Genomic DNA, 20,256 nt, shown 5'->3' with positions numbered 1-20,256 from the left:
CCTTGTGTTTCTTATATTGGTTTAAATATACTATTGGTTCAAAAAAAAGGGGACATATATAAAACTGCAAATAACAGTGATGCTCTCCAGTAAAATCTTAAGCTCTTAACTGGTTCATAAAGTGTTGTGATGGTTCTGCACAACAGACAGACACATTTGAGCAACAGGTGGTACAACAGGTGGTTGGCTAGCCACCTTAAAATCAGTAGTCGTCTTTTCTTATTTTCAATACAAAAAACCCACCAAATATAGAATAGACCAAACTAAATTATTTTTAATTTTATAATAAGAAAATGTCCCAAATGAGATGATTACATTGTTTCAAAAACATCAGTCTCAGTTTCTACAGGTGGTGCTTACAAGTAACATTTCTTACTTACTTACACAGTAAGTAGTAGAAGCCTATACACTAAGTCTCAGCTTTAGCAAATAATATTTCATAATTGAGTTAATTTATACTGCCACCTACGTAGTTAATTACCTGTATTAGAATATTACTTAATTGCCAATGAGTTTTTCAAGTTGTTAAACTGAAATCTTTTGAACTAGCTGTCAGCTAAAATAATTTTTAAACAATAATTTGTAATTATTAGTGAGGTAACACCAATGACATACAGACAATATGAATCACTTGAATAGCTAAATGTGCATTCCATTACTCTTGTATGTGTTTTATGTACTCAGTCGTGAGCTTCAAACAATGATTTAATTTTTTTTATGCAAAAGGCTTTGGCTATATTTAAATGGTATAATAAGATTATATATGGAAATTCCTATATTATCTGTTTATAAAACATAAAAAATTACAATGCTAATTTAACAATTGCTCATGTAGAGAAGCAGATTGAGAGCATATTCTTTTTTTAGCCTGTCATTTATATTCCCTAAATTAGACTGATGTATTCAATTATGCAAAAGTATCCCCCCCATATGTTAAGAAAAGTAGATTTGGAAAGCTTAATTAACAACAATTTGTTAATTAGTTTTACAGTGGTAATACTTTATATCCCCTTAGACTATAGCTTGAGGTTTAGTTCAAGATATCTTAGTTTATAAAGTCTACGTGGAAGAATAGTTCTAAACTTAAAACCAGGCTCTTGATCTTTCATTTTGGAAAACAAATACTACATAATTTGTAAAATTGCTAAAAATATATCCATTGATCTGGATAGTAAGTGGTATTATAAAATCATTTATTTGACATTTTGTTGCTTTATATTACTATTACACCTATTGATTTAAAAAAAAAAAACCTCAAACTTTTCTTCTCTGCACATCTGCTGTGTAACAAAATATCCCTACTTTTTGGTTCTAAGTGAAACAATGAGCTACAATATACATCAAGTAGATAGTCTGGGATAACGAGGGTTAGGGTTAGCTTTAGGGTTAGGGTTAGGGTTAGGGCTATCCAGAAGACAAAACTTGGAATTCTTCATGAAGTGCTAACTTTCTGTAGTCTTCCAGTCAGTCATTATAATATTTGAGTTATGCCAAGTCTTCTTTAAGAAAATCTTGATAGGCCATTTTCATTTAAGCACTCAGAAAAAACTGCATAGATGCCCTTCAGGGTTTTTTTTGTCTGATGTCAAAGGGTGATTCTGATGTTTGGTAGCTTGAATTGAATGAAGGGTTTTTTTTTCATTTTGGAAGTGAAACTGAGATAAAATTATCAGTTTGAGGAAACTATTTTCCCCATTTTTTCTCAACAAAACAAAAAAACATGAAAATAAATGAGATATAGTGAAATGTTCCTTTTTGCCCAAGGTGAAAAGGTAGGGTTTGAGACATTCATTAGTGAAAGAAGTAGCAATGTCTTTATGGGATAATTTATCCAGCATATGGAAGTTCAGAGTTAAATATTCTGAAAGCATCTGAACATGTAAGGGTTTTCTAATGCTTACCTCTAGGATATTTTTTTTGGCACATTTCAGTCTCTTATTTTGCTGTTGGTCACTTTTAATGGAATATTTAATAACCACTAAGCAGAAAACTGTAATGATTCTCTAGGCTGCTTTGACATGAGTGTCCTGGATTCCAGCATGTACTCTAGTTTGAATTGTTAAGACATTTGTTAAGACTCTAGTTAAACTGTATAGACAAAATGGTAGAACCTCCTTCCCAGAAAACTTTATGAAAGATGTGCTTAGAGCAATCTCCTGATGAGAGCAGATGAGGATGGAAAGTATATATTTCACACTGTCCTAGACAAAGACATTAAATTAGTCCTGATTAACAGCTTAATTTAGCTGATGTTGAAAAACAAGTTGACAATTTCTCCTGGAGATCTTGGTTATTTTAAAAAAAAAAAAAAAAAAAAAAAAGATCAGCAAATTTGTAAGACTAACTGAACTTGAAATGAGGATGAGTTTTGAATTAACCAATACATTTTTGGTGGATAGACTGGAAAGTGATAGAAAATGATGGTTGTCATAAAGTATGTGATTAGAGCTCTCAATTCAGTGAACTTCTGCTGTAGTCTGAATAAGAAACACAGTTTCTTTTCAAAGAACACATAATTATGAAATTTTTTTATTATTTGTTAACATGAAGGTGTGCATTGATGTGAAGGTATTTGAGAGTGTAGCAGTGTCTCAAATGTTGTAAGGCAAATGTACTTCACTTCTACCATGACAAAAAAAAAAAAAAGCCCAAAGTTTTCAGCTCTGTTCTTTCTGCATAATTTCAGCTCTGTTCTCTCTGGGTAAGAGTGTACTTCTAAGAAAATCTTTGTGTGGTATTCTAACATTTAACTTACCACTGGCATGTTCATACAAAATAGTAGGGCAGCTAAGTACTCTGTTATCAAAAATAAATTTGAAATATGATGTAGTTACTCCTTTTAAAACAAAATAAATCACCTCACTTCTCTCTTACTGATAGTCTATTTTTGGATATTTCAAAATATTTCCTATTTAGTTTTCCTAAAATGTAATGGAGGCTTAGATTTTTCCACAGTAAATTGAAGTATTGTATTGTCTAGATCATCACTCTATTTCTGATTTTAGCCAAATTACATTTTTTTCCTGTAAATCTATTTCTAAATAAATTTCTAAATCTAGATACAATGTAAAATGATACATACTGAATGAAATTTATGTTGGTGAAGCCATAGACAATTTATTTCTGTTCTGAAATATATTTAAATATTTCATTGTTTGATGCTGCATATTTTATGCATCATATCAATTGCATTAAAATAGACAGCTGTTAGAGAACAATGGCTAACAAAATTAATTTCTTCCTTGCAACAGTGATTTTGCACATTTTTTTTTCCCAACAGAAACACTCCCTTTGCATTCATTTTAAATATTCTGTGGAGAATGAAATTACGTTTTGTGAAAAAATCTTTCCCTTAACTTAGATACAACAAATACCCATCCGATTTTAAAAGGCTTTGTCTGAGATACTTAAAGTTCTTTTGATCCTTATAATAAACTTCTTCAAGATAGCCTGATAGCTTAAGACTCCCTTGCGGATTGTATGAATGAGAAAGAATGAGAACACAAAAACATGGGTCTTTGTTTGGGTTGCCTAATCAGAAGTTATTTCAAGTAACTAGTTACTTGTTTCTTATCCATTTGGGTCGATCTTTGACTTGGGAACATTCCCAATGAACTTCTCAGTGGTTGTGATGTGTTTTCATTCAGATTTTTATATTGTGACCTTAATTTGTTTACTCTTCTGTATAGCACAGCTAAGGACAATTTAATGAGCAAACTTTATTCATTACAAATTTACAGCAATCATAATGTCCCTGTAAGAGTTTTGTAAAGCCATTTCTCATTAAAAAAAAAAAAAAAAAAAAGATTTATGAAGGCTGGAAGCTCAAATAAAAATGTGAGAAAACATCTAGTCCTAAATAAATATCAGTGTACTGATTGACCAGTAGCTTTAAACACAGCATTCTTGAATATCACAGTAGATTCTCTTTACATGTTGTAAGAAGATAATTACATTTCAACTTTAAGTGTTGTCATAATATTGTACTTGCTGGCTTTTTTCTGAATTCAAGCTTACAAATTCTGTTAATGAAGTTTTAAAATATTAGCAGTATGTTTAGAAAGCAGTTAGGCAAATAATATACAGTGTTTTATAGAGAAATAATATGCTTAAATAAATATTATAGAGAATAAAATTTATGTTGAATAAACTAATGGTAATTTACCTCTAAGTTAAATAAATTTCACAGAGCAAAAATTAATTTTATAAAGTTTTGGTGATGATGTAGCATGGTGTTGCACTAGCATCTGAACATCATTAAGAATAGCCATTTTAGTTCAGTAAATGTTTATATTTGGAGTTCAGTGTCTGATAGAGGCAATAGCAGTTGCTTAGGAAAAGAGCAGAAGGCACTAGGATGATTTGGTGTGCTCTTCCCTCTTGTGTAGACTCCCAGCTTCTGTAGTTAGTGATTTAGGAAACTCTTGAACCAATATTTGCCTTAAAATCATGTGTTAAATAGATGTAAATAGATCTTTCTTTTGTTAATTAATCATTCTTTAAGGGTCATTCTTCAAGATCCTTTAGAGAGTACCAAATGAAGGGGTTTTTTTTTAAATCCAAGCAGGCTGTATCAATGAGTTCCCTGTTACCCACACAATCATGTATTCCTTAAAATAACCATAATTGAGGTGTTAGTCATAATTTTCCTCTACAGAAACTGTATCATCCCTTTCCTTGCATTCATCCTGATATATACAATTTCTCTTCCTTTTTACCATTTTAATCAACTCTCTAAAGTAATGAAGCATATTGGCCTGTGGCTTTCTCTTCACTTTGAAATAACTTAGCTCCTCGCTGTCCTCCCAAGCCCTGGATACCTGGTCATCAAAGTTGTGTGAGGATCTGTTTTCCTCAAGATTCCCCTCTCCCTGAGACTGAAGCAGATACAGTTGTGGGATCAGTGTGTCCCAGGTTCCATCTCGGCTGACGGTATGAACAAGAATATGTCGGGCTCATCTTAATTTTTCATAATTTAGTCGCTGATAATTATTCCAGGATGGTACTATGTATTTTGATAGTGTCACACATTTTCACACACTTGTAGCCTTTATACTGTGTTGTAAAAACATCACCCTGGAGGTTTACAATAAACATAACAACAGCATATTACCTCAGACATTTTGAGCAGTAACAACAGGAAAAAATATATCTTGGAACAATGGAGAAGGGCCCAGAGGGGATTTTGTCCAAGTGCTACCCAACCTGAATCTTGCCCATTCACTCTAGAGGAGCCTTAGGTAGTGTCACTCTGCATTCATGGCCTGATGCCCTGGGATCATTCCCTGGGGCAATTGGTTTTACCACTATAGGCCTCCTGTAATATCTAGAATACAAAGTCTCTCACTCTCATATTCCTCAATGATACTTTTTCTAAAATACATGCGGCATTGTATGTGCCATGTTCCATGTCTTTGCTGTCTTTTGCAAATTAATGATGGTGAAAATTAGTATTTCCTGACCCTTAATCCCATTTTACAAGTACTATGAAAGAACAAAATTATAAACATTCAGTGTTTTGCAGAACTTTAAGTAATGTTAGTGAAGACTACATCTACTAGTGCTAATTAAAAGCAAAGTGAGGATGAGCAGACAAATGATAATTATAATGAAAAAGGGTTTGTTTGGGTTTTTTTGGTTTGGTGGGGTTTTTTTTGGGGGGGGGTTGGGAAGATGCAGTTAATTCATATTAGACACTTGCATGGTAATTTTTAATTGCCAGTTCAGTTATAATATAAACTAGCCTTCAGGAAGCATTTAAAAATGTAGTATACTGTTGTTGACGATTAACCTATAACAGATTCATACATTAACACAACAGGTTCTCAATCATATCTTTATAACAAAGCAGTTGTTTGATTTATGCAGCCACCCAGTGTCTGAATAAGTTAGATTTATTTTCAGTCAATGTACTTGATCAAATGATGCTCATATGTAAGGCTACACAGGAAAACCTCTGCCTGACATAAGTGTGGCAGCACAGGGGTAGACAAATCACACCTCAGTAGTACAAGTACCAATGAAAATAATAATGTGTTGGAGAAAAAAACAAAACAGGCAAGAGAAAAAGCAGAGGTGTTCATAAGTGGAGATTAAGATGGGGGCAAAAAACCCTACCTCAGGCCTGGCAATTGTTTTCTTGAAAAATCACTTCAAATTAGAAAGTAGCAAGTATAATTGTTTTTTATTAATGAAGGCTGTTAACACTGCCTTAGATATTATTACTGTTTTCTCACTAGTTATTAAACAAAGGTTTTAAATCTGTGATTAATGCTCAGAGGAAGGACTCAGGAAAGTAATGTTTATGAGTAATATGATCCTAATAAGGATGTTAAATGCCGCAGATGATAGATGGTTTGTAATCTGATACAGTTGAGTTCAAATTTAAAGAATAGTGGCAAAATTGATACTGTTTAACACAGGAGAAATACCTTCAGAAGAATGTTGCAGTTGTAGCCAAACAGATGGAAAAAATTATTCAATTAGTATGGCAAACAAAGTGCAGTCATAAAAACCTGCTGAAAAGTGATTAGCAGAGAATTTGTTTACTGATAGTGGATAGAATTAATTTGTTATCGGATTTAACTGCAAATAAAATAAATATAACTGCAAAAAGCAGCCAAGTTCTGGAGTGCCTAAGTCCTTCTCCCCTTCTGAAACAGGGAACAGAAGACAACAGAGATAATGCTTAACTGTAGAACAGGGTAAGCAGAAAGCCAGGAGTAAGAGGAATACTAATGATAAAAATATTGTCTGGTTTGAGTCTTTGATAATCCATGCATTGTGCATTCTAGTTTTCATCCTCTTCTTCTGAAGGACTGAGAACAGAAATGAAGCAGTTTGCTTTCCTGGAAACAAAAGCTTTCCATAGAAAATGGGTATTTCTGTCCTTTAGTGTTTGCCTCTGTGATTTGATTTTGTACATGGCAGTTCAGCATTTCACCTATGGCATTTCCATGAGGTCATTCAGAGCAGTCCAAGAAGCACAGTGCATTCTGTAATGTGTAGGGTCAGGCCCAAAGGTAGTGTTAGGAGTGGAATTTGTTGCAGTGGTTGTGGAAGTTAATGCCATGTTTTTTGTTGTTGTGTTATGTGATTCCATTTGGTAACCACCATTTGAAAAGGACTTTAAAACTGACTTTACCTCTGGTACTCTCAAAATGCTTATGGAAACATGAAAAATATTCTGATCTAAGACAGGAAAATGATATCAAATCACATGTTTGACAGTAGAGATGCAGGCTTCTCTGTGTTATATTGTACTATTTGTTCTTGTCTGCTTCTGAAGAAATAGAAGGCCCTTCTATGGTAGCCTGTTTTAGTAATTTTTTCTGCGTTCATTTCTCAGGTTGTACTTCAAAGTGTAGTGCACACAAACATGCCTCAAACCTTTCAGCAGAATAGATACATGTAGCCATGAGTTACATGATGAAAATCTTCATTCTGTCACTTAATAGTAAAGACCTTGAAGTCTATACTTTTTTAAAAAGACATATTTAGTTACTTTGTGACATTTACAACAGACTCAGTCCTTAATAAAGGGAGTATCTGACTTTAAGAAACTGTCATATCCATGGAAATACAAATCAACAGAAGGTGTAAATCAAGAGTTCAGTCCTAGAATTCAATATGTTACATATGCGTCTACATAACTAGGTTTTAAGGGAGCACAAGACAGAATCTTGACATAATCAGGATAATTCAGCATGGAAGGAGAACTCAGGAACTGTCTAGTCCAACCTACTGCTGAAAGCAGGCTTAGCTCTGAGGTGAGACAAGGTCATTCAGGATTTTATCCAGGCTGGTCTTGAAAACATCCAAAGATGGAGGCTGCACAACCTGTGTGGGCAAGCTTCTTCTGTCCTCGTGAGGGAAAAAGCTTTTCCTGTTTTTTCCTTACTTGGAAATCATTGTTTACAGTCAGAATCAACACACAAGAATTTATTATCTCCAAACACCTCTTTGAGGTCCAAACATCTCTTGTGGTCTCTTCCTTCTTCATGAATAGACAGTGGTATGACCTTTCCTCTGGGCAGGTTGGCTGATCTGTCCAGTCCTCACTCATGACTTGAAGAGGCATGGGATCATGCTGCAGTCCTTCTTTCCCCCGGCTCATGGTGTCCCACTCATCTTACAGGGGTATGTACATGACCAGACTCATGAATCATCCTGTCTTCCTCTAGACTAAAACAAGCTAAAACTTATCTGGTTCATGTTATTTATTACTGTATAATAGTAAAGCTGAGGTAAGACAACTATTTCTTAAATTACAGTGTGTAGTTGCAACAGGCATGGAGTCAAATGTAGTCACAGAATCACCTTAGCACATTATGGTACAAATGAACACTTTACACGGCCACAAAGTGATACTGCATTTGAAAAAGTATGTTTCCACTCTTATTTCCAGCTCATCCCCTACCTCATGTTGGCTCAGGCATTTACATAGTCACAAAGGAACTGCACCAGAAACTGATACAGATAAAAACTTTGTTCTTCTTGCATTAGTCAGTAGGTAACACAAGAGTTGAAGAGAACAGTGAGGCACATAGGGAGTGGAAGACTAGTTCTTGAAGGAGTAGGACCACTTTATTGTCAAAATAAAGCCTGAACTGTTTTCCTCTCAGGTACTGTAGATTGGAGGACAGCATCCATACAAGGATTTACATTTTTTTTTTACCTATTGTGCAGAGAATTCAGAGAGTTAGTTGATCTCCTTTATATTTTTCTGCTGTATCCTTAGTTTATTGTATTTCTCTGATGGCATAAAATATTTTATTGTGATTAAGGTACACAATGTTAGGAAAGCAGTATTTCATTGTTGTTGCAAAAAATAGCATTTCCTGGTAGTTAAATGCACTTCTCTTGAAGAAATATTTCTGAAGCTGTTCCTAATTTCTTACCTTTCTTATGTTCATGAGTACCGCAAAAGTGAACATTTGTAAGCCCTATCTGAAGATACATGTTTTCATTATTCCAATGGTACTTTTTAATATGTATGAAGTTATACTCATCTGGAGCCAAACAGATATCCCCCAGCAGTTTTCAAATGAGCAGTTATACATTGGATGGGCTTTTTACATACATTCTTCTCAACAGAGATAGGACTGTATTATACTATTTCCCAAAGTCTTGCTAATGATCAGAAACAAATTGAAAAATAATTCTCATGAATCCTTATATGGTAGAAGAGTACTCAGGTTTTTCCACCATCCCTCTTGGGCAAAGATTTACTGACTACTGTGTTTGTGCTTCCATAGCCCCCTTTAACCCTCTTTGGACAGAGCAGCACAGAGTGCTTCCAGTATTGGTTATTTGTAACTCTGTTTTGCAGAAACAAGATAAATACTAGTCGAGACCTAGGGTATTTTAGTAATGACTGCTTAAAAGGCATGATTGGTAATAAAAACAAACAAAGGCAAAAAATCTGGAGTCTCTGACTCAGCAGTTTCTGGAAAAAAATACAGATAGGAAGATGGCTTGATAATTTAAGAGGGAACACTTTCACTGTGCTTACTCCAGCAGAATATGGCACTTGCTTCGATGTGGTCATTTGCTATTGTCTCAGGATGGCAATTGCTGGAGTAGTAAGGGAGACTGATTGCTCTTGTCTTGACTGAAACATCAGTTGACTGAACTGGGAAATCTCACAAGTAAGGCTGAAACAGCCATATTTTATGCTGCATGACTTGTATGGTGGTGGAAAGAGTATTACGCATAAAGCAGAAGATAATATAAATCTCAGAACAAGGCAGGGGAAAAAAACCCCACAACCAACCCATAAATCAAAGAACAACCTAAACCAAAACCATGTAATTGTTTCATTTGTCATTCCAGAGTAATTAAAATTTCACTTTTCCTTGTCATGTGTTCTGAGTCCCTGCCATGATCTCTGTTTACTATATTCAGCAAAGTAAGCAATGGGTTGTGGGAGAACAGTAATTACTACAGAGACTTGGAGAACGGAGCCCTCATAATCCAGGAGGAAGCAGTTAATGACCTGCTACACCACCTGGATGCTCACAAGTCTATGGGGCCAGATGGGATCCACCTGAGAGTATTGAGGGAGTTGGCAGAGCAGCTCTCCAAGCCACTTTCTATCATCTGTCAGCAGTCCTGGTTAACAGGGGAGGTTCCTGATGACTGGAGGCTTGTCAATGTGACACCCATCTACAAGAAGGGCCGGAAGGAAGACCCAGGGAACTACAGGCCTGTCAGCCTGACCTCAGTGCTGGGAAAGATTATGGAGCGGTTCATATTGAGTGAACTCAACAGGCAAGTGCAGGTCAACGAGGGGATCAGGCCCAGCCAGCATGGGTTCATGAAAGGCAGGTCCTGCTTGACCAACCTGATCTCCTTTTATGACCTGGTGACCCACCTGGTGGATAAAGGAAAGGCTGTGGATGTCATTTACCTGGACTTTAGCAAAGCCTTTGACACGGTCTCCCATAATATTCTCCTTGGGAAGCTGGCAGCTCATGGCTTGGATGGGCGTAGTCTTCGCTGGGTAAAAAACTGGTTGGGTGGCTGAGCCCAGAGAGTTGTTGTGAATGGAGTTAAGTCCAGTTGGCAGCCAGTCACGAGCGGTGTTCCCCAGGGCTCTGTTTTCGGACCAGCCTTGTTTAATATCTTTATCGATGATCTGGATGAGGGGATTGAGTGCACGCTCAGTAAGTTTGCAGATGACACCAAACTGGGTGGGAGGGTCTATCTGCTGGAGGGTAGGATGACCCTGCAGAGGGACCTGGACAGGCTGGACCAATGGGCCGAGGCCAACTGTATGAGGTTCAACAAGGCCAAGTGCCGGGTTCTGCACATGGGTCACAACAACCCCATACAATGCTACAGGCTTGGGGAAGAGTGGCTGGAAAGCTGCCTGGCCGAAAAGGATCTGGGGGTGCTGGTTGACAGCCAGCTGAATATGAGCCAGCAGTGTGCCCAGGAGGCCAAGAAGGCCAACAGCATCCTGGCTTGTATCAGGAATAGTGTGGCCAGCAGGAGCAGGGAGGTGATTGTCCCCCTGTACTCGGTGCTGGTGAGGCCACACCTGGAATACTGTGTCCAGTTTTGGGTGCCTCACTACAAGAAAGACATTGAGGTGCTGGCACGTGTTCAGAGAAGGGCAACGAAGCTGGTGAAGGGTCTGGAGCACAGGCCTTCTGAGGAGCGGCTGAGGGAACTGGGGTTGTTTAGCCTGGGGAAGAGGAGGCTGAGGGGAGACCTTATCGCTCTCTACAGCTACCTGAAGGGAGGTTGTAGTGAGGTGGGTGTTGGTCTCTTCTCCCAAGTAGTTAGTGATAGGACGAGAGGAAATGGGCTCAAGCTGCACCACGGGAGGTTTAGATTGGATATTAGGAAAAATTTCTTCACAGAAAGGGTAGTCAAGCATTGGGACAGGCTGCCCAGAGAGGTGGTGGAGTCACCATCCCTGGAAGCATTCAAAAAATGGGCAGACATGGCACGTTGGGACACGGTTTAGTCTAGTCTACCTTTGACTGGTTTAGTGTGGACTTGGTAGGGTAGGTTAAGGTTTGGACTGGATGATCTTAAATGTCTTTTCCAACCTAAACAATTCTATGATTCTGTGATCTGTTTTGCCTGTGAAAAATACTTTAGGTGATTTAGGGTGCAAATTCACTTGTAAAATTAACCAATAACTAAAGCAAACCATTAAGCATCGTATGAACCCGCTAAAGCAATTTCTTTATATTAAGGATCAACACAATGTCAAACCAGTGTCAGAGCAATTTTTAATAATTACATGCCATCCAGTATGCAGGTGACCGGTCAGGACCCACAGCTTCCTGGTCATGACACAGCAGTCAGTAAAAAAGAAAATATGTATTCATTGTATGCTTACTGTATATTTATTTATTCTGTATACAGTAGGTCATGTAAATAAAAAAAAAACAAAATTCAGCTATCTAGAGCTTTGAAAATGAGCCTTGAAAAAATTACTTATTCTCAATGCCCCCCCTGAAGTTAGAAAAACCTTATTCAAATAATTTTGTCAATTTCAATAAATATTTTTATCCCATAAACTTTTAAACTGTTTTTAAGGTTACCAGTTTTAGGTGTTTTACAAATAAAATACAATGAATTTTCATTATTTTGAAACCCTGAGGGTAAATTAATCTAGGTATATTTAAAAAATTTAAACATTTGAAAGTTAAATGCAATTTTCCTGTGACCTAATTCCTGAACCACGTTAATATCCTGATACCTTGTGTCAAGATAGGTATAATAACATGAGAAATGGTACAGAAAAGGGAAAAAGGATGGAAATGTATATGGAAAACCATCTATAAGGAGAGGAATAAAATGGGTTAAAGTTTTTAAATCTTGAAAAGAAATAAGTGAGAAAGGATATGAAGGATTCATAAAATTATTAATATTATGTGTCAGGTAAATAAGGAATAGTCATTCTTCATTTCTTACACTAAAATACATAGGGACACTCAATGATTTATCAGGCAGAAGAGTTAAAACAAAAGGTAGAAATTTTCTGTAGCATACATAATTAAGTTGTGGAAGTCATTGGCATGTGATGTTATAGATAGAAACATTATAAATAGGTTGAAAAATGGATCAGAAATTCATAAAAGGAAAATTTATTAAAGGGTATTATACATAACGGCCTACTTGAAGGGCTCCATTCAAGAAGCCTGCAGTCCATAAAATTGCTGGAAATTGTGATGATGTATGAAGGGAGATGTGGCACTTCAGGACATGGTTTAGTCTAGTCCACCCTTGATTGGTTTAGTGTGGACTTGATAGTGTAGGTTAATGGTTGGACTGGATGATCTTAAAGGTCTTTTCCAACCTAAACAATTATATGATTCTATGATTCTATGAATCTCATTCTGCATAATCACAGTTTCTGACACTGCTGGTGAATACTCTGTTACTGTTCATTGTCAGAAATAAAATATTAGTCTCAGTGTATTTCTGATCTAACACATCAGTACATAAGTTCCTAGATACCATCAAGGATATGATGTGTATTATACAGGGTATTATAATTCCAGTCATGCCAGTAAGAGATTTTTGCATGATTTATATAAACCAAAGAAATGATCATAACTGAGATATATCAGGAGTAATAGTTTTGCATCTGTAAAACATTTTGGGGGCTGAAGTTCAGAACTTTTCAGTTTATGTTATAAAAATATTCTGCTTTCATTTAAGGCTTGTGATAAGAAAATCTAAAGCTGCTACGTCATTATTTAAGGCTTCAGCAAATATGGAATCTAGTATTTCACCTGGCATTATCTAATGTTTAATCATGACCGATGTTAAGATGTGAGCAATACTTTTCATGTAATTTTTGTCTGGTTTCATCTTCCAGCCAGTTAGGAATTCTTATTGGACTTTTCTTCACTCTACTAAAAAGCTTATTAATGAAGATATTTATATATCTTGCCTAAGCGAACTCCTGGTCTTCTTTCTTGGTTAAGTAGACCTTCTGGATGTTTCTGTGTAAGATCCAGTAAGTTGCTGGAGCCTTTGCATCTCTTGATCAGCTTTTTCTGTACCCAGACTTGCAGCAGTGGACTGGTATATTTGAATCAGCAGAAAAACTACCTACCACATAGTACATATTCTCTCATCCTTGAAGCATATAATACAGGTTCTGACATCTTTCATGTGGATATATTGCACTGCTGCACAACTTCTTTTCCCCATCATTTTTTATGTCAGAGGATAAACTTTTACCATCATCTCTGCTGAGCAAGAACATGCTGGTCTGCATGTCCTAAGTGTAGTTAAGGGTAAGGCAAAGGACTGTTGCAATGAGGCTTGATTTCTGTTTGGTAGCTGACACCATGTCTTTCAAAAAAAACCCAACCAACCTTGAAGTTTCCAACTTTTTAACAAAACTTTCCAACTGTCTATAACTTACAGAATTTGAGATTCAGTCCCAAAATGCAGACATCTTTGCTTGTTTCTGTTTTGGTTTTTTTGGGGGGTGTGTGTTTTGGTTAGTTTTTTTCCAGAGAGTTAATTATACTAAAAGGGAATTTCCTTAAAAAGATGGAATTGAGGAAGTGCTACAGTGTTAAGTTCAATAAAAGCAGAGTTCAGCTCCTGTGGGAGAGAGATTATTATGACAGCAGCAAAGGCTAACAGTCCTCAGAGTATTATTTTTTCATTCATTTTTGAATTACAAATGAATCTGCTAGCAAGACCTTCCACAAACCTGTTAACAGATTTAAACTAGCTAGCTGAAAGTCATGTTTGTACTGAAAATTTTGCTAAACATGAAACTATAGCTTTGCTAAATGTTCTGAAAATTATTTTTATACTGTAGTCTATGCATTAGGCATTTATAACCATACATTGGAATGCTGCCATTCCATTTGCTTTTGATGACTTTGGACACAGAGTCCCACAATAGGGTCCATAGTACTTTGCAATATATCTTGTATTTCTGGTCTCTAATTTTCCTTTAGCTGCATCCTGAAACACGGGACATAGATTTAAATTTTAGTGGCTCACAATTCATGACAGGAGTATCTGGCATGATGTTCAGACTGAAAGCCGGTTGATGAAAACCAACTGGGTCGTTCAAGAGAATATGTATAAGTATTTTCTATTAAAAGTGATCTGGGAACATACACTCTCAACTGAAGTCTGTGACTAACCCTAAAAGAAATCAGAGTTGGTAGTAGGATGCTATTAGTATCTGCCAATAGGGAGAATAATATTGCAGACAGATAAAAAAATTAGTATTTTTTATGGTATTGCACCAAATAGACAAAGAAAGGAGGTAGAGGTGCTGTATCAAATGCCTAGTATATACATTTATTTACATTGTCAATCAAGAAATAAAAAAGATGGTTTTCTTACATTATATCCATTATATTTTAATATATGTCTGGTATTCGAAGAAAAGAGAATAAAAGGGTAGTTCTGCCATTATTGTATGTTAAATTAAAAGAGCAAGGCATTCTTTTTATTCTGAAAAATAATCAGAAACACTTAAAGAAATTTATTGGATGAAAAGCAGGATTTAATTTATCTGGAAATCTATTGAAAGAACAGAGTGGAAGGATATGGGCCAACTAAGTTTTTAGAAACAAGCTAGGTCAGTTTTTCATTGCAGAAATTATTAGGACAGTAGTTACTTTAGGTTCAGTTATCAGAAACAGAAAGAATCTGTCTAAGAATATGAAGGATTAAGGCAATTTGAGTGAAATATTATTATTGATGGGTACATAAACATCAGTGCTAAGTACAACAGACGTTAAAAAATCCCACCAAAACAAACTTAAAAAAAAAAGGCTAAGATAATCAGCAGGAGATTTGGCAGTAAGTAGAAGTGAATATATTAAGTACATAATAACAGACTATCCTAATACAAAAGAAAGATACAAATCATAATAAGAGACTGTTAAAGCTCCTGGTGCAGTCATGAGGATACGCAGATCAGAAAGAAATTTTACAAAAGGTGAGAAAAGAACCACATGACTAATGAATAAAAGCATGAAATAATAGAAATAATAGAAAGCTGTGAGGATACAATAAGAAAGGCTACCACAATTGCTGCTACCAAAGAATGTAAAAGTCAATGATGGAGGGAGTTTGTAAATACATTAGAAGTAAAAGAAAACAAGGAAAAACAGGTCCTCAGTGCAAAGCAAGTAGCAGAGGGAAAAGGACAGGGATACGTGGGAAGTTGTAAGAAAGCCAGTTAGCTCTCAACCCTGGAAAGAAATAATTGAGGAAGTGATGAAAAATTGCTTAATGCAAAATCTAATTCTATTTACTAACCTTTTTTTTGTATTACAAACTAGCAGAACAAAGACTGAGTGCTGTCTCTAAATATGTGGTGTACTTAGTTGGGAAAATGCATACAAAGAATAGTTACTGGTTAGTCATTTTGTGTTGTCTTAGACGGCTTAGTTCTAGGTCTGGTAACGTTAAATATTTTTGCTATATCTTGGATAGTGGAATAAGAATTATGTGTAAATATCATTAATGACACCAAACTGTGGGGGGTTGCAGGCTTTTTAGGGGACAGAAGTATACTTCAAAATGATGCTGATAAATTAAAGAGAACATGCATATATCATCAGCATGAAATTTATTTCAGGCAAGTACAAAATGCTTTAGACTAAGTGAAGAAGAAAAAGGCATAAATATGAAATAAGGGGTAAATATCAGATAGAGGAATAAAGCTGTCCCTGCTCACTGCAGGGGGGTTGGACTCTAAAGGTCCCTTCCAACCCAAAGCATTCTATGGTTCTATGATTCTATGAATAATACCCAGCAACTACATCAGGAAAACACAAAAAGTAAATAGTCATAACAAACATTAGTGAACAGTATGTCCTTGTGTGCATTATTCACATAATTGTGTGTGTGTGTGCATGCACATGCTTTTGTATGTGCAGAAGTAAATTTTTATTATAGAGTTTGGCCAGCATTTATGCAGGCATGCAATCTTCATAAGTTGCAGATAGGGTTAATAAGGATGCTGAAAAGTGCTGAATTCTTAAGTAGATGAAAAAAATAGTAAATTGAAGTTCATTTGCAAATGAACTTAGCTCAGTTGGTTAGAGTGTGGTGCTAATAACGCCAAAGTCACGGGTTCAATCCCTGCTCACTGCAGGGGGGTTGGGCTAGATGATCTCTCAAGGTCCCTTCCAACCCAAAGCATTCTATGATTCTATGAAAACTATATTTGATATTTATACAGCCTTTAAAACTGTATTAACAGTTACATAATTTTTTTCATGTTTCCTAATCAGGTATTTCCCAGTATATCTTGCTAAATAAGAAAGAAAAATAAAAAATTGAAGCAATCTTATATCGTTAGCTGGTGGTGTAGCTCAGTAAGCCTAATATTTGTTCTCTGTGTCATGCTAGGATGGGTAGTAAAGGTTAGGACTAAAGTACACTAACACATCTGTGGAGCCTAAGCTTTCTTTCACCTGTCCATGCTTACGTGTAGTCTGCTCTGGTTATCTTCTTAGTCATTACATTCTTATAAGCGCAATACTTGAAAGGTCAGTCTCAATTTATAACAAGTGAATTAGTGATCTATTATCTTTGATCAGTTATTAGATCTGAATATTTGCAAACTTTCCAACTCTGAGATATCTGAATAGGGAAGGCTGTCAGAGTGCTCAGATAACATTATCATTATTACCACTAATATCAGTAAAAGACATCATATAAGAAGTTAGTGGATACTAAACTCTTATACGTAATATTTTAAAGCTAATATAGTTGGATTTTTACTGCATAATTTACATTATATCACTTTCCAGCCAAATGTCATGCAAAAAGGTAAAATTCTTTTGGTGAAATGGAACTGAAATTTTGGCAGTAATAATTGATTTATATGGCAAAGTAAATAAAGATTATTATTCTAAGGAAAGTTTATTTACAATCTGCTCTAGTCTGGAAAATCTACATAATGCCTTTTACATGAGACACCAGATTTTCCCAGACTATAAGATATTGCATTCTAAGAACACAGAATATCGGTAAATCTTGTAAACTTTGTTTTTGCTCTCCTGCAAAGCTTTTATATGTATTAGTCAACATATTAAACACTTACATGAATTTTATTATGAATAAATAGTATTATAAATAAACATGTTCTTTGTGGCCTATGTAGAAGCCAGCATTCTTTAGCAGGCCTACTTTGCTCACAGTTTTTTGAGGAGAGGGGGAGGTAAAGAGGTGAGAATTAAGAGCAAATTATAGTTGCTTGTATCACAATGAAAATGTTACATTTACCTTTTAAGACACAAACACTCATTTTAAATATGTATGTTTTTAACAGCTGTAAACAGACTTTTGAATCCAGGGAGTTTTATAAATAACACAGATTGACCTAGTAAAATCAATTTGAAATATTCCCGATTACTAATCACCTTTTGTTTTTAAATAGTATTAATTATCTACAATTAAAAATATACTATGAGATTTTATAGTACTCAGGAGAATTTTATATATTCTTCTTATTTCATAATTTCTTGTTGTATTGTTTGTTTAGGCATTTATTGCTCTTTAAATCTTCAGTATGGCCTCTGTTAATAGTGAGTGTGATGTCTTCTGTTGGACAAATTAAACTACGAATGTTCAACTCAGAGGCATGGTTCCAAAGCATGAAGAGGTTAAAATGTTGTGACATAGATCACTGTTTCACAGTCTGATTTACTAGAAAAATCAGGTGGCTAGCAGGCAAACCCATGCAGTGGTGTCCCTGAAGTATACGCTTATCTCTGAGAGCAGAATTTAGTTTTCGAAAGAAAATAATTACATAAATTGTGATTTTACACACATCTGTGTATGAAGAATTGAATCAATAAAATAATTTTTACACATATACATATACTTCAAATTAAGAAACAAAAATCCTTCTTGTCACATTTCTCATAAGATTTGCCACAAATGTTGCATTTTTAAATTGTTTTTATAATAATTTTCTAAAAAAAACCCCGAAAAAATATATATGTCTGTGTTATTGTGGATCTCTTAGCATATATAAACTCAGTAATCAATAGTATATCAATATTATATTTTGGTGCAACCTTTTTAACATGATATCTTGAAAGTCGGTAGAGTTTGACCCAGACTCTTGCTTTACACACACATCACTTCATGTGTATCTACAAGGTTCGGCTCAGTGCCACACCAGCCTAGGTCTAGAACTGGAAGCAATACAGCTGCATCAATAGGAATCCTTGCTCAGGACACTTACTTTTGCTTCTGTGTGCATGAACATCTCTATATGTTTTTTCACTTTGAAACACAGGAGTGTGTTAGCTCCAGCCAATTATGTGGCACAAAGGGGAAGGACTGTGGTGCTCTGTGGTGCAAGCCTGTTTCATTCAGTATCTGATGTCCATATTGTGCATTTTCCAGTGGTTCAGAGTGTACAAGCAGAGGTGTGATGTTCAGAGCTCAGATTTAATGAGGTGCTTGGCGCTAACTTGAATATCTCTGAGGTATTGATCTTGATTGTCTAGATATGCCAGTTATCTACAGAATCTACAAAAAACTGAATAGGTCATTGGTTCTCAATAAAGACCAGAATGGAGAATTTCAGACACTCTTAAGAACTAGTCTCTGGGGTCAGTAATAAAAACAATGTCTTGGATGAGAAAAGAAACTCCTGTAATTTTTTAAGATTCTGTATGCATTTCATAATTACAGGGTTTAGCGCCAGAAGGAAGTAGTGGATAATCTAGTACCCCCTCCTGTAAATGACAGACTTCCGTATTTCATTTGTTTTTCTGTGCTAATTTCAAAAAAACAGCCAGTCTTCTACAGTCTTCACTTAAAGTATTAAGTGATAAAAAACCCAACTATTTTTTCTTTTTATAATTTGTTCTAATAGATACTCACCATTGTTTGCAAAAATAAGAAAAAAAAAATTACGCTTTGAATGTGTTTGTCATTTACTTCAGCTGCTGGGGTTTTTATGTCTTTTCCAGGTTAGAGAAAGAGATCTGCAGTGTTTTTTTTACATTCCTTTTCTTTTAAATTTGATACATTAAGAAAAGTTGGTACATCAATTTTTGAGTGAGGTATTTTTTTAAGACATAAAGCATTCCTTTTAGTTTCTCAGTAATTTCTTATATTGTTTAAAAAAAAAGGTCAACAAAGTAAGGCTGGATGCAATATTCCAGTAATTACTGTATGCCTACCATAACCAGAACTAAACTTGTATCTGTATTTCCACATACTTCTTCCTTGGCTAAGTGTCTAAGGTTTCCTTTAGCCTTTTCGCTGCAGCAATTAGCTATATTAAAGGAAGAAGAAAAGTGCTTAGTTAAGAAAGTCACTTAGGTCACCTGGTATGATGGCCATATTTTTTCCATTACCTTATTGTCAGTCCACGAGTGTGGTGGGTTGACCGTGGCTGGATGTCAGGTGCTCACCAAAGCTGCTTTATCACTCCCCTCCTCAACTGGACAGGGGAGAGAAAATATAATGAAAGGCTTGTGGGTCGAGATAAGGACAGGGAGAGATCACTCAGCAGTTACCATCGCAGGCAAAACAGACTCAACTTGCGGAAATTAATTTAATTTATTACCAATCAAATCATAGTATGATAATGAGAAATAAAAACTAAATCTTAAAACACCTTCCCCCCCACTCCTCCCTTCTTCCCAGGCTAAACTTCACTCCCGATTTTCTCTACTTCCTCCCCCCAGTAGCACAGGGGGATGGGGAATGGGGGTTGCTGTCAGTTCATCACATGTTATTTCTACCACTCCTTCCTCCACACACTCCTCC

General features: G+C 35.7%; 1 protein-coding gene across 3 annotated transcripts in view; it reads left to right on the top strand.

Annotated features, from left to right (window-relative positions):
* Positions 1-20,256, top strand: part of CSMD3 (CUB and Sushi multiple domains 3) — a 760,009-nt gene that overhangs the window by 216,925 nt on the left and 522,828 nt on the right. The gene's annotated exons all lie outside the window — the stretch shown is intronic.

The sequence above is a fragment of the Pelecanus crispus genome, chromosome 2 (assembly GCF_030463565.1).
Source record: "Pelecanus crispus isolate bPelCri1 chromosome 2, bPelCri1.pri, whole genome shotgun sequence".
Classification (NCBI taxonomy): Eukaryota; Metazoa; Chordata; class Aves; order Pelecaniformes; family Pelecanidae; genus Pelecanus; species Pelecanus crispus.
This window is presented reverse-complemented; position numbering and strand designations above follow the sequence as displayed.